This window comes from Rhipicephalus sanguineus, chromosome 7, assembly GCF_013339695.2.
Source record: "Rhipicephalus sanguineus isolate Rsan-2018 chromosome 7, BIME_Rsan_1.4, whole genome shotgun sequence".
Lineage (NCBI taxonomy): Eukaryota > Metazoa > Arthropoda > Arachnida > Ixodida > Ixodidae > Rhipicephalus > Rhipicephalus sanguineus.
In genome coordinates this window covers 99,759,115-99,775,585 of record NC_051182.1, presented here as the reverse complement: position 1 = coordinate 99,775,585, position 16,471 = coordinate 99,759,115, and positions in this window count along the sequence as shown.

Here is a 16,471-nt window from a genome sequence, read left to right as displayed (position 1 = left end):
TTTGACATAATTTACAAGTCTGGTAGAAAACATCAAGACGCCGACGCTCTTTCTCGCTGCCCGCTTCCTACTACCCAGATCAGCGTTGGCGAGACCTCGGCCGTCACTTCTACCGCAGTTCCTACGCTCGCCTCAATAGGCCATCTCCTCTCGGACGACGAGCCAATATTTCGCCCCCGCCAGCTGTCTGATCCATACTGCAGGCGTATTATGGACCACCTTTCGGGAGCCTCCCATCCACCTAACGCGCGACTTCGTCGTCAACTGGTGCAATTTAAGCTGGAAAATGGCGTTCTTTACCGCCACATTTACCATCCTGACGGTCAACGCTGGGTTCCTGTGCTACCACGCGCTCTTCGACTTCATGTGCTTCAAGCCTTCCACGATGATTTGACTGCTGGTCATCTTGGTTTTCAAAAAACTCTTGACCGCATTCGGTGTCGTTTCTACTGGCCCGGCCTTTATACTAGCATAGCGCGGTACGTCGGTTCCTGCTTCCCATGCCAGCGCCGTAAACTCCCGACATCTGCACCTGCGGGAACTCTACAGCCAATTCCGTGCCCCACACTGCCATTCGAGGTTGTAGGTGTCGACCTTTACGGGCCTCTTCCCGTCACATCTGCTGGCAAACGATGGATAGTGACCGCCGTAGACCACTTGACGCGCTACGCCGAGACAACCTCTGTGATTACTGGCTCAGCTGCCGAGGTTGCTGACTTCGTTCTTCACGGCATATTACTGCGTCATGGGGCTCCTCGTATACTGCTTAGCGACCGTGGAAGGGTGTTCCTGTCACAAATGTTAAATGAAGTACTGCGCGCTTTCGGAACTACTCACAAGACAGCTTCAAGCTACCACCCTCAGACCAATGGTCTCACCGAGATAGCCGTCTACATCCAACCAGACCACAAGAACTGGGATACCCTGCTACCATTCCTCACTTTCGCCTACAACACGGCCGTTCAGCGCACAACTGGCTACTCGCCGTTCTACCTCGTTTACGGACGTCCCCCTGCTACCTTTCTCGACGTTTCCTTCTTCAAGAGCCATGTTAACTCACCTCAGTCTCCCAGCGAAGACTACATTTCTCGACTGGCCCAGTCCCGCCATCATGCTCGCATCAACACAGACGCGAGACAACAGGAGCGGAAGATCATTTACGACGCATCCCATCGTGTTGTATCTTTTCGACCTGGTGACGAGGTGCTGCTATTGACACCTATTCGCACACCTCGCCTCTGTGACAAGTTTCAACCACGCTTCATCGGGCCGTACATAGTTCTAGAACAGACTTCGCCTGTTAATTATCGTGTGACACCACTTGTACTCCCAACAGACCGCCGTTACCGCAGCATCGAGATTGTGCACGTTTCTCGCATGAAACCCTTCACGCGACGTTCCTCGTCACCTTGACTTGCAGCGGCCAGGATGTCCGCTTACACGTGGGGGAAATTAGTGTGGGCACTAGTTATGTGCTTCTTTCTCATCTGTGCATTATCATAATCATCATCATCCATTTGTCTCTCTGTCCTCATCGTCACCGCGTGTCATTGCCATCATCATCGGATGTATGCGCGCTCGGCCCATTCTCTTCCGAGGCCTTGAGTCTAATAAACGTCGCGTCAACCAAGACGTCATAATATGCAAGACACGTTTATCATGGTGTCATTTGGCGCTTCGCGCATGATCTTAATTGGCGTTTGCCGACCATGCGTTCTCTGCATCTTTAGCGGGCCAGTGGTGAGTAGTGGTGTTTTCCCAATTTGTATGACACATACGTGCATTGTGTTAATTACACATGCGCCCATGTGTTCTCTGTATTTCTGCCGGCCAGTGTGCTCCCTTGCTCACTTTTAGCAGACAAGTGGTTAGTTTGAATGAATGAATGAATGAATGAATGAATTAACGTTTAAGCCAACAAAAGATACAGGAAATTGCCCTCGAGCAAAAAGCTACAATGGTAGCTTGAGAAGTGCACGAGGCCCAGTAGAGCCAAAAAAAGACAAAAAGACAAAGCAGCAGAAACGTGTGCAGAATTAAAGGTGAAACACATACGCGTACAAAAAAAAATAAGACAGAGAAGAAGAAACATGTGCTCATTCAAAGGCAATACACGTACGCGACCTGCAAGGTGACACAATCCAGAAGAGCGAACAAATGCGCTAGTGAAAACAATGAAAACTAGAAAACAGCGAAAACAGAAAACAATGAACAAATAACTTTTTTTCCAGTCCAGTCCAGAAAACAATTAACGGTCGTTCAACGCCCGAAAACTAATGTGAAGCTCTCAGGGCAATGCTCATCTGGACAAACAAAAGGAAAACTGAGTTGCGTTAATAATTTCTCTAGTTTGGTCAATTTCTGCGGCACATAGCTGCGCTAAGGGTTTTAGCGCACACGCAAACACAGCCTAGCCTTATACAGTTTGGCTGTAAAACTTTTGCTTTTCGAGTTGCGAACTTACAACCTTCGCTAAAATGGGCAGTCCTACCCACTGGCCTGCACCTGCGCCTTCAAGATAGCAGACCTGTGCACTCTGCTGTATGACAGCATGCTACTTGAACAGACATTGGATGCCATCGGTTTCTCCACTCCGGTCACTGCAATGAAAATTGTGGCACAAGTAGCATGACGTGAAAAAGGATAATGTGCAGGCCTCATATTTAAAGAAGCGCTCGCGCGGATTGTGTTACTCTCTTTCTTTCTGTCGCCCCCACTGGGGGCGATAGAGAGCTGTTCCACGCGCCTGCTGGCCTTTGTAGCCGCTGCTACTGCCTGGGTCTCTCGTAACGCAGTTTGTGCTTTGGGGAGAACGCGCCCGGAAACCTGCATCACGTTCTGCAAGAACTGAATAAATGAATATTCACTACTGTCTCATGGATTGCCGTTTCTGTGACGCTATCTGCACTAGTGAAACGAACGTTGCTCATGGAATGAACAAGCAAGCCTCAACAAAATCACAACTCTTGGGAAGAGAGATATGGAGAGGTATGGTTTCCTGTGCATGTCGCATTCGTGATGAGGCACATATTCAACGCTAGATTTACTCAAGTACTGTTTTTTACTATGTTGTTGAGGAGAGAACGGACTGAACAACCAGCACATCTGAACGGTAGGTAATATGAAAATGCAGTCGCGCTCATATGAGTTGCAACACGGTTGTCTTGGTTGAAGGGGCCCCAAACCTGTCACACTGACGACTGTTTGAATTTGAATTTGAATTTATTGACGCTTACATAAAACAATTTACAAAAATACAATATTGGACGAAACGCATCTGAATCCCTAGTCAAAGGCTAGTTGGGATTCATTGAGAAGTAATTGTGAAAAAGGCATGACAATTATCAATAAAGATGTGTACAAGCAGAAATATTTATACTAACATTATAACAATTGTAAAAGTAATTATAACATTGTGCATTTACGGAGGTTAGCGACTGATCATTCGTATGGGCAGAAGAAAAAGGAGGAAAATGTTAAATTGGCTTAGAGAATACCAGTAACTGAAACAGTGTTTATTTAATTAACTTTTGCTATCTCGGTGCCGCTTTACAGCGGTGGCGCCAATTTCAGCACGGACAAGATGTTGCAACTCATAATTGGTGCGATTGTACAAATGAACGCGCAGACTCACGCCAGTCAACATGGCTCCAACGTTTCCGCCATTGCAAGCTTTTCCGGCATATGGAGGACACCATCATCAGGTGGCGTTGAAGGGCACAGCGTGGTGGATGTGATGTCAGCACGTGCGGACGTGTGGCTGGTGTGAAGACGTGAGGCACTAATTTGATGACGGCATCCAATAAGAGCGGCAAAAGCAGGTAAACGCGTCCACATATAGGTGGCGGAAGTTTTTTTCAAGAACTTCGGCTTGGTAGCGAAATGATGTCATTTACATTAACGCGAGCTAGCGTCGTATGTGACTAACTGCCACACAGTAGTGCGCCTCAATGTGATTGTCATGTGGGGACTGCTAAGATACCACTCACACATGTGTACGCCTGAAAGACACATGTTCGAGCCGCTCCAATGAGGCAGAACACCTGTTCATGCTAAGGTGGTACGAAAAAAGAATTGAGGATTGAGAGCCAATCAGTCAATGGTCATGGAATCTAATGGTAAGCGCCAAAGCACTTCGTGACGGGAGAGAAAGTCGAGAGCACCTGCATGCGACACAGCGGCCCAAGCGTTTGAATTAGGCGGATGGGGCTTTGAGACTGTAGCAGTAGGTATGCTGCGGAATCATGGCATGAATAATGCTCCATATTTCAGCGCAAAAAGCCACACATTAGATTCCACAGTCGTCTGAGAATTCCTCTTCATCTAAGAGCTTTGGAAGTTTAGTGTGTAAAGGAGCCTATTCACATACCGCAACGTGTCTGTGTGTATCGGAGAGAAGAAGGTTCCTTATTGAGAAAGAAATACCAAAGGGCCAAAGTTATGAGCAAGGAAGTGTGCTAAAATAGGGGAAACAGACCCCGTGTTGGCCTTCGGGCCGACCTTATCTGACATATGAGGTTATTCGCATCTGAAGGCGCACTTATGAACTTGCTCACATGTAATTTTGTCAGGGGAAGCACACTGGGAAAGGTTTCCCGAGAAATGTGTCAAGAAATTGTTTTATTAATAACTTGCTACAGCATGTTCAAAGCCTCTAACGTTGGAGGACTACTGTGCTAAAGCACAAGTATGTTAAATGTAGTGACCAAACATACAGTATTCCTATATGCTAAGAGGCTGCACTTGACGTCATGGAGCGATCGTATGAAACCGCTGAAATTTTGGGTTCACAGTCTGTGGGATTAGCCATGGTGGCTAACAAGCACGTCAAAGCGGTCCTCATTTCATCTCACAGTGCACTCTTACATGCGTACGTCGCAGAGCAAGCACATGTTGTACCACTAAAAATAGGGCGAAGGGTTTTGTGGCGTCATACATGTTCATATGTAGCAGCGGCGCTGCTCATCAGTAACTAAAATATACGCCTTCCTTCTGGTGTGCCATAAATACATTCGAAAAGAAGAGGAAATGCGAATGCAGTTAATGGAACTATGCTATCATGTGCAATCTTGTCAATTTTTTCACGAGTAGTGAAGGCACGTCGGTAAGGTGTATGATACAGAAACAGCACCCACTCCTGGTTAGAAGGCGCACGGCAAAAATAAAAGAGGGCGAGAAACTTCATTGGAAAGATCACCTTGTGTTCCCGCAAAGGATCACGTGACTTCAAAGGTGACTGCGGCTTCTGGGAAATCACGGCCGCAGCGTGAGTGCCTAGGAATTATAACATGAAAACTCGAAAGAGACCGCCGTACACAGCATGCAAGTTTTCTCGGGGTTGCGCAAATAATGGTCAGCTGAGTGCCAGAATAGCTTGTTCGACGCCTGTAACTTATGTTTCAATGTACAGAAAGCCACGTCGCTTCCATGAGAGTCCATTTGGTCGCACATACGATTAACCTCTCGTGCCATTTTATCAAAAATGTGAACTTCAACATCTCTCTCAACATGCACCGCCACCCGTCTGTGTTTTGTGGTAATCATTTGTCATACTGATATTATGAAGGAAAGGGCAGACATGACACCTATAAATAAAGATGTTCTTTGTTGTCGTTCAGTCGTGTGTCGTCTTTCCAAAGCTACCTCGAATTGCAACAGGATTTACTTCGATGATGCGCAAGCGTTTTGTGTGTGTTTGTAGCGTCCTTGAATTCGGCTGGCGAAAACAGTGGAGCGGAGGGAGGCAAGCAGTCTCCGTCTCTGAAAGCAAGGAAAGGTTTCCACTACGAATGTATTATTTGGCCTAGTGTTGAAGGCAATTGCTTTCGGCAACTAGTATATGCAATTGGTATATGGAATACGCAATTGATATATGGCCCAGTGTTGAAGGCAATAGCTTTCGGACCGGGGGGACCCGGGTTCAAACCCCTGGCCCGGAAAGAAAAGTGATTATGCTTTATTTTGTTTATTTCTTGGGTGCGCTGCAGCTGAGGGTGATGAAGGTTTTTTTTGGAACACCATCGACCGCTATACAGGTCAGTTAATACAACCTTTCGTTTGAATACAGTCCTCTGATTCTTTTTTTTTGTTAGTCTTCACTTGCAACGTGTATGACTGTCTTTAAAGGAGACACGCGAACTCCTATAGAGAAGCATTATGCTCTCGCTCACGTGTTCACGCGTCTCTTTAAAGTGAGTCATATACGTGGAATGTCAGGACTCACCGAAAACAGTAACACATACAGTTTTTTTTTTCGTAGTGTGTATGCGTTCCAGTTCATTCTTATTCCTTAGTAAATTTTCTTTCGAAGTGTAGGCCACCTTGTTAGCAATCCGCCCCGATGTAGTACATACTCTTCCATACATTAAAATGATTTGTTGATAATACTGAACTCTTGTTCTTTCGCGATGCGATCGAGAATTATCCTTCTTTTCAGCAAATGTGTTTGCAGCCATACAATAATACTTTCTCGGCTGTGGTATTCAGTCATTTTTAGGATTCCGTGTGGCCATTGCTAAAGAGCACAATGTCATCGGCAAAAAGGTACGTCGCAGAGATATTGCCTGTTAATTTTTGTTCCGATTTCTTCCAAACCTAATCGTCTAAGTGTGCTTTTAGAGTCTCTTGGTTGACTTTGAAGTTTCTGCCCTACGTGCTGGTACTGGCAAAATGCAACTTTTTTTCTTTCCAAGAGTAGAGCCCCCTGCTAGCGATTCACATGGATATAGATACTTTTGCAATATTCTAAACTTTTGTTGGAAATTTTCAACTTTTCTTCTTGTGATGTGCTATTGAAAATTATCTTTGTCCTCTGCACATTCATTTGCAGCCATACTTTGATACTTTTAAGCATGCAGTCAGGAATCTTTGAAAAATTATAATTGTGGCGTTTTTTTTTCGAAAAATAGCCAAATCTAGAAACGGAAACTGGGCTAAATTTCAGAGGAGCGTGAAGCACGCCCAAGGCTCTTTCACTTTTAAAATAACTTTAATCAAAATGGGGCATTTCCATGTTGTAACCTGAACTCAAGAAGGTAGTTTTGAATAAAAAATTACCCAAATCCTGCGTCTGTTTGAATCAAACTTAGCCACATTCATTAAAACAGCGCTACGTCAAAAAGTGTGACCGCAACAACCAACACGGCCGCATCCAATCTGCTTCGTTTGTGTCCTAGTTGCTTTGCTCACATGCTTTTATTCCATAATTAGTTTTTCTTGGCGAGTTGGCACTTACTGAAGGACATGATGTAGGGCAAAACTCGAATATATAGAGTAAGCGGCCAGCTTTGCTACTCTTTTTTGCTTTTTAGTGTTTCTTTTTTAGTTTTACGCTGCGTTGTCATGACCTTCTTTCACTCCAAGACGGTATATTTGAAATAGAAGACAACTGAAATGAAGATATTGGGCACCGATATATTCCTTGAGGAAGAATAAATGATCCGAAACGGCACGGTATAAAACGAGTTAAGAAGAAGAAGAGCTGAAGCATATTTTGAAGGCGCCAAGAACAAAAAAAAAACCCTGCCGATAGTCACAATGGTGTGCCTATTGCCTGCAAGGACCACTCGCTCTTCAAGTCTAGTCAGCGGCACTAGGCCCATGAAACAAAAGGTCGCATCGACGGAAGCACAATGATGGTGATACCTTTGTCGCAAAATATTGGTGTATCGTTCATTCACTGCGATCATTCAAATGTTCCAATCTATAAGAGACAAATCCAAATTTTGCTCCTGAATGCCATCAATAGTGGGGTACAAGATTTCAGCAACAATAGAGATTTCAACTATTTTGGTGACATGAACACACTGGCAAAAAATTGTTGAAGCAGGCCCGACCATGTTGTCAGTAGCAAAAAACTGCGCTTTTCTCAATTTCAGTTAAAGTGGACTTGGCTCTTTTATAAAAAACAAATGCCACAGATCTCCTTGCCTGGTGCCTTTCTCGACTACGGTATTTTTTGTTTCTTGCGGAGAATTTAGGTAGCTGTGCAGTCTTTGGATATCTCGGCTATGATATCAGATATGTTTCAGTTATTCCTAGACAATTAAATGCTTCCCATACTAGTAATTTGGGATGCTGGTGATATCTGGTACAACTTTTATTTCTGCAAGCCATGTACTCACAGAAAGGCTAGCAGAAGCATGCAAATGTAAAGTTTTTTAGCAAGAAATTTTTACTTTGGTGGATATCGATCGGGAAAAATGATGACTAAGTACAGATACATGAAGCTTTTCAGAATACTCGAGTACTACAGCGGGTTAAAAAGGAAATTTTACGAAATGCATATCACATTGAAAGTCATGTCTGTGTAGCCAGTGCGCCCAACGCACAGGCAAAGACGAATGACAGTCAGTGTAGTTACAGTATTAACAGTTTAATAAGAACCATTCTTGCTCCATGAAATGTACAAATGTTTCGTGCCGTGCGATGATATATGGTGACCTATTAGGGTGCCTTCATTGCATGGCTTCAGCTTGGGCGTATCAGGCCGCTTAACTACTGAACAAGTTTGCCCGCATACACCGCTACAAGCCCATCCGACGCCATAGGTCGGCAAACTCACTCATGAGTCGACTCACTCAGACTCACTCAGACTCATATCGAGACGTGAGTCTGAGTCTGAGTGAGTCCGGGTGAGTAAAGTTTTTGTGAGTATGAGTCCGAGTGAGTTCTTTTGGGCAAAAATTTGGTGAGCCTGAGTCCGAGTGAATCCGGTTGAGGAAAATTTTGGTGAGTCTGAGTCCGAGTGAGCCCTAAGGGCAAAATATATTTCTTGAGTGAGTCTGAGTGAGCTCCATATTTTTTGCCGACCTATGGTCCTATCTACTCAACTTCAGCATTACTATCAGCCTTATGTCGGCTCACGTTTATACTCACGTATGGTCCCACATACTTCAACGCGCTACCATTCATACGTCAGCTCAATATTTATTGATCAGAGGGGTGAGTTGAGAAGGGGGAGGGGGATGAGGTGCCTTGACCTCCCCCCCATAAACATTTTCACGGGAACTTATTGATAAAAATATCTCGTGTGAGTCATCTCATTCAATAAAAAGGTCCATATTGAGCTGCAAACTCAGACAACTCATATTTGAAGGTACGAAATCAAAAGGTGCTAAGTAGAGCACCGATTATGCGAGATATTGGCATTAAAGAGCATTGACATTATGGTAGAAAAGGCTAATTATAGGCTAACGGACTCGTGAGTCGACTCACTCAGACTCACTCAGACTCAGATCGAGCCATGAGTCTGAGTCTGAGTGAGTTCAAGTGAATTATATTTTGGCGAGTCTGAGTCCGAGTGAGTCCGGTTGAGAAAAATTATAGCGAGTCTGAGTCCGAGTGAGTCCGGATGAAGAAAAGTTTGGTGTCTGAGTCCGAGTGAGCTTTAAGGGTAAGATATGTTTCGTGAGTGAGTCTGAGTGAGCTCCACATTTTTTGCCGAGCTATGTCCGACGCGCATTCTTCGTTTTTAGAGGGAAGCATACGCATCGAGGGCCGCGATAATTCAAAAGCATTGGATTAATGACGTGTTTCGGAATGAGCCAAGCGAACAACTATAGTGGAGGCTGCAGCTAATGCAAATAACGTTTTTGCTTATTGTTATTTTTAGCATTTCACCAAGGCTGTAACATTTCTCGTTGCGATGACGTCATGAAACAACATAAATCGTGACACTTTGCCATACTGACCTTCAGGAAAGCTCAATGGACCGATTCAGTGCTTAAAGCTGACGCACTTTCCTGTTGACAACGTTTCCACATGATAGCATGAAAAGCTTTTTTCTGAAACAAAACAAAAAAACAAAAAAAACAAGCGACCAATAGAGTTCGGTCCGCGAAACAGGCCGGACAGTACTATTCGAAGCCGACGTCGTATGGGCGCCTTCTTAACGGTTACTTGCGTTGCATATGACTTTTCATCAAATAAAATATCAGCGTGAGTCTTCTCTTTTTGATTTGTGTATTTCAAGGACCAACAAACTGCACTTTATAACTCAAAATACCGCTTGCATTTTTTATAAACCTTCATGTGAAATTGTTCCAGATGCTTGAACTTCCGTGCAGTCTAGTCAGCATTTCATCTTGAGTATCTTAAACAAGATGTTTCATGCGTAAGATTTTCAGCGGTGGAGGCGCACTCATTTCAAAAGCCCAGTGGAAGGTATTTCGTACGTCAACCGTGTGAAAGTACAAACTACGTTAAGGTAAAGCTATAATAAGTAAAACGTGACGTAAATAAAGTTTTAATCACTTTTTACCTTTTACGTTACCAGCTACGTAAGCTTCAATTATAGAGAGAATTTGAATAGGACTTTTAGAATTACTAGGTATGTAATCATACAACATACTCTAAATCAACGCGAAAAAAGAATAAAAGCCCTCAGGTGTAAATGACCCAGGACGCAAGGTGCCTAACGTGAGTTTGGTTTCTACCCGAGTGATTGAAAGTACGCATTGATTCAAACTGACCCAGTTATTGGGACATTTGGGGCAATCTTCTAGAAAGATGTGTAACTTCAACTATGAGATACGAAAACATGGGGCGTGCTGGCAGAATAGGTAGCTAAATAGGGTATCTACAGCAACCTAAAAGAAATGCGTATAAAATGCTAGCGCACAAATAAGGCATTCATTATCAAATAGTCTATGAACATAAGAAAAAGCACGACACCAATTTAAGAAAAATACACTTTGAAACAGAATTCATGCTGCCTATATTCGCGTCCGCGAAGTGTAAACTGCCAGGACAGTCTTCGTATTATAAACGAGAAGAATGCATTACCTCGGCTGCCATTACGCAGAAAAATATTGTGCCTGGAAGTAGCGAATTTTGTTTCCAGTTTCATCCATAGAAATCAGGTGATGTAATGTCTTGCAGCGCTGAGATGGGGGTTCTTTATAAATTAAGTAAGGTGTTAATCAGCAGAATAAACTCCATTTCACATCGACGCGATGCAAAGCATTTCTATAATTATTGCCGCACGAGAAACCGACGTTCGGTCTAGTGGGTGGGTTTCATGCTTCCTTGTTAAAATGAAATAATGTCAAGTGTCTCAACACGCTAGCGTGGAGGCAAGAAAATGTTAAGGATATCTATCCACCAGGGCTGGGCAAAGATACTTTGAAATTGTATCGCGTTACGATACAAGATACTTTCAGATACAGATACAAGATACTACAACACTGATTGTATCCGATACGATACATTCCAACTGTATCTGAAGATACTTCAATACATTCGGAAATTTGTTTTAATATATCTATACAATGTAGCACTAAACGCCTATGCACTAAATATTCGCTTGAAAATTTATTAACTGCCACCAGTTTTGTTTCATTCGAATGAAATGTTTGTTGGTATCTCAAAAGTTTTGTATTCTTGCTCAAGATATATAAGTTAAATTCCGAAACAACTTACTGGCGTTGCTTTAGCTGCTTAACATGACAGCTCTTTGTACACTTCGCTGACAGCGTTTTTTTTTGTCGCTTTTGTAGTTGATGGGAATCGCTTCTCTACTTCCCGACCTGCTAGAGGGTTGTCATCTAATCACAGGAACTTCAATAAGTATCCGCATGATGGCGCTGTGGGGTTCTTTCTTGGCCGTAAACACGTTACGGTTTTCGTAATAACCGATCACCAGACAGGTGTACGGCGCCACGAACATGTGCAACCCGGAAACGGTTCAGACGTATAGTACAGTTGCCCAAAGCGTCGCAGGACACAGCCGCTATTCACGCTATTGCCACTTATAGCAACTATTATCTGGTGATTAGTAACAGCAAAATATTTTAAGGAAGCCTGAAACAAGGAACACAAAAATATCTAAGTAAAATCGGTTTCTTACCAAACACAGCGATAAGTATAGAAACGCGATACAGGCGGCACTCACAAGAACTAATAATAATTGTTGCATTTTACGCGTCCCAAAACTTCGATTTGATTACGAGAGACGCTGTAATGGAGGGCTCCGGAAATTTCGACCATCTAGGGTTCTAAAACCAAATATAAGCACACGGGCCTCTGCAAGTTTCCCTCCATCGAAATGCGGCCGCCGCGACCTTCGGGTCAGCAGTCAAGCACCATAACCACTAGCCCACCGCGGCGGTTAACCCCTAACAGCTATGACAATTAAGTTCGGTGCCTATGGAAAACAGTGCAAAACGGCTTGTTGGGACGCTCATCAGAAAATTGTGCATGGCGCAGCATAGCCTCGGCTGCTTTTGAGTCATAAGAAACCGAAATAACTAACTGGCTCATCAGAAAAAAATTACAGCATCTCCCACTAAAGGGAACCATGTCGGGATGCGAAGCAGCGTTGGGTGTTCACTTGTGTTTCCATTGTTGTTCCATTTGTATGTTTCCGTGTATGTTTTATTTGTGTGTGGAGTTGTGTATATGTTGTGTACCGCTTATGTAACCCCCCCCCCCCCCCAGCTCGATGTTTCCGTTGCGCTTGGGCTTCGCGTTGTCTCGCAGCTTCGAGATTCGCTTGGCGGCGTTGCCGTTTACGTTCAGCTTCGCGAGCGTCCATAGCGCCGTTGCGAAGGCAACGCTTGCTGGCGTTGCCGTTTACGTTCGGCTTCGCGAGCATCCATGGCGCCGTTGCGAAAGAGAGTGCAACGGGAGCGAGCGCGCGCCGCATTATATACGAGCGTACAGCTGTGGCGGAGAGAGAAACACGGGAGAGGAGAAACAAAGCAGAGGCAGCGCTCATGCCACCTCCTCCCACCTCCTCGCGCTCATGCGAGGAGAGGGGGAGAGATGGCGCATGCGCAGTGGGGAGCGGACGCGTGAGGGAAGGACGGACCCAGCTGCTTCGCATCTAAAGCTGCATCTAAAGCTGCTTCGCATCTAAAACGAGCATATGAAATAACAAGGTTTCTCAAGTACCTTCGCTAAAATAGGCAAGATTGCTCCTAATAATTTACGTTATTATAGCGCAAAGTCAATTTCGCTATTTTGCTTAGAAGTAACTAAAATTCTTGTAACTGTATACTCCAGGCGCGCCCGGTTTATTACATGTTTCTGCTCAACATCGCCTTTACATAACAGTAAGTTCAAGTGGAATATAAGTATATAAACAGTAGAAGAAATGACACAGACAGTTAAAAGTAAGAATAAAGCAAAGAGCTTACTCTGCCAAAACGCTAAAGACATATTGCAGTGACTTGCAGTGACAGAAAAAAACTATATATTGTCACGTGGTCGTGACGTCGACGAAGACAGCAGTCGGCGTTTGCAGGATGAAACTGTTTATTTGGCCGAACTTGTGGCCGGAAAATCAGAACTAGAACTACAGCAATACACGCTGTACAATGATAGCGGCGAACAGGGCTTCGTCCGTCGATCAACTGACAAGCGGTCAAGCTCGTCGGCTTTTATACAGGTGCTATGGAACTTTCCAGCAATATCGCTGGTGGCGGCGTTATCTCTCGACAACGCGCAATATTAACAAAACGATCTACCAGAATCGTGAAGCTTCTCGAACACTGCTTCGGGGCCAGCGTCGAGCGTTGATAACCGTCCTTGCTGGTCAAACTCGAACACATCAAAATAAAAGCAGAAGCGGGCGTGGCATTGCCCCCCTCTGAAAAAGCATCGTCCCGATGCTTGCAACAGAACATGGAAAGGAAAAAACAAGTGCATACACAAATAAATTACAATAACAAAGGAAAAAGTAGAGTCTCCAGGGTCGCTAACGCGCAAAAAACGGCTTAAGGCGCACGACATGGACGACTTCAGGTCGTGCGCGGCGTCGCTGGGAGTTCGTAATGCCGTCCGGGACGACCTCGTAGTCAAGAGCGCCGTGACGTCGAAGCACCTTGTATAGCCCGAAGTATCGCCGAAGAAGTTTTTCACTGAGCCCGCGTCGGCGTATCGGCGTCCAGACCCACACACGGTCACCGGGTTGGTACTCCATGTGGCGTCGTCGTAGATTATAGTGACGGCTGTCGACCCTCTGCTGGTTCTTGATGCGCAGGCGGGCGAGCTGTCGAGCTTCTTCGGCGCGTTGCAAATAGGCGGCTACGTCGAGGTCGTCTTCGTCGGTGGCGGTTGGTAGCATTGCGTCGAGCGTCGTTGCCGGGCTCCTTCCGTAGACCAGCTTGTACGGCGTCATTTGCGTCGTTTCTTGCATGGCCGTGTTGTATGCGAAGGTCACATACGGAAGGATGGCATCCCACGTCTTGTGTTCGACGTCGACATACATGGCCAGCATGTCGGCGATGGTCTTGTTTAGCCGCTCGGTGAGGCCATTGGTCTGTGGGTGGTACGCTGTGGTCCGGCGGTGGCTTGTTTGGCTGTATCTCAGTATTGCCTGAGTTAGGTCAGCAGTAAACGCCGTACCTCTGTCGGTGATGAGGACCTCTGGGGCGCCATGACGCAGGAGGACGTTCTCAACGAAGAACTTCGCTACTTCGGCGGCACTGCCTCTAGGTAGGGCCCTTGTCTCGGCGTAGCGGGTGAGGTAGTCGGTAGCTACGACGATCCATTTGTTTCCGGTATTGGACGCCGGGAACGGCCCCAGTAAGTCCATCCCAATTTGCTGGAACGGCTGTCGAGGTGGCTCGATAGGCTGCAGAAGTCCGGCTGGCCTAGTCGGCGGTGTCTTGCGTCGCTGACAGTCCCGGCAGGTCTTGACGTAGCGAGTTACGTCGGCGACAAGACGCGGCCAGTAGTACTTTTCCTGTATTCTTGCGAGCGTGCGAGAAACACCCAGGTGTCCAGACGTCGGGTCGTCATGCAGAGCCTGGAGGACCTCTGGTCGCAATGTCGAGGGCACTACGAGAAGGGAATCGGCTCGAAGCGGCGAGAAGTTTTTCTTAAGGAGAACACCGTTGCGCAAGAAAAACGACGTCAGTCCTCGCGTGAATACCTTGGGAACGACGGTGGTCCTGCCCTCGAGGTATTCCACAAGGTCCCTGAGTTCTGGGTCCGCTCGCTGTCCTTCGGCGAAATCTTCGGCACTTATGGTTCCCAAGAAGCAGTCATCCTCCGTGTCGTCCTGCGGCGGTGGGTCGACGGGGGCGCGGGACAGGCAGTCAGCGTCGCAGTGTTTTCTTCCGGACTTGTAAACGACGGTTATGTCAAATTCTTGAAGTCGTAGGCTCCACCGTGCGAGGCGACCTGAAGAGTCCTTCAAGTTAGCTAGCCAACACAAGGCGTGGTGGTCGCTCACAACTTTGAAGGGCCGGCCGTAGAGGTAGGGGCGAAACTTCGATGTAGCCCAGATAATGGCCAGGCACTCCTTTTCTGTTGTGGAGTAGTTGATTTCTGCCTTTGATAGCGACCGGCTAGCATAACTGATGACCCTTTCGAATCCGTCAGTCTTTTGCACAAGGACGGCTCCGAGTCCTACGCTGCTTGCGTCGGTGTGGATTTCCGTATCGGCGCATTCGTCGAAATGCGCAAGTATAGGAGGCGTCTGGAGGCGTCGTTTCAGTTCTTGAAATGCTTGAACTTGCGACGTTTCCCACCTGAATTCGACGTCGGCCTTCGTGAGTTGCGTCAGTGGCTCGGCGATCCGTGAAAATTCCTTGACGAAACGTCTGTAATAGGCGCACAAGCCGAGAAAACGGCGTACGGCCTTCTTATCGGTGGGCGTCGGGAAGTCAGCGATGGCAGCTGTTTTCCGCGGGTCCGGGCGAACACCATCCTTACTGATTACGTGACCCAAGAACAAGAGCTCCTCGTACGCGAAGCGGCACTTTACAGGCTTCAAGGTGAGTGCGGAGGTCTTGATTGCTTGAAGTACAACTTCAAGGCGCCGAAGGTGTTCGTCGAAGTTTGAGGAAAACACAACGACGTCGTCCAAGTACACGAGACACGTCTGCCACTTCAAGCCGGCCAGTACTGTATCCATAATCCGTTGAAAAGTCGCAGGTGCCGAGCAAAGACCAAAGGGCATGACCTTGAACTCGAACAGGCCGTCTGGTGTTATAAAAGCAGTCTTTTCTCGGTCTCTCTCGTCGACTTCTATTTGCCAGTAACCGGTCTTGAGGTCCATCGACGAAAAGTACTTTGCGTTGTGTAATCGATCCAGGGTGTCGTCTATCCGGGGAAGGGGATACACGTCCTTCTTCGTGACTTTGTTCAGGCGACGATAATCGACGCAAAAACGTAGAGTCCCATTCTTCTTCTTCACTAGCACCACCGGGGATGCCCACGGACTCTTCGACGGCTGGATGATGTCGTCGCGTAGCATTTCGTCGACCTGTTTCTTCACGGCCTCGCGTTCTCACGTCGAAACTCTGTACGGGCTCTGACGGAGTGGTCTGGCGCTTTCCTCTGTTATGATGCGATGTTTTGCCACGGGAGTCTGCCGAATTCTTGACGACGACGAAAAGCAGTCCTTGTATTGCAAGAGCAGGGTTTTGAGCTGTTCTTGTTTGTGCTTCTGAAGGCTGGGATTGATGTCGAAAGCTGGTTGCGGTGTTTTATTCGTCGGAGTAGGCTCGGGAGAATCGGT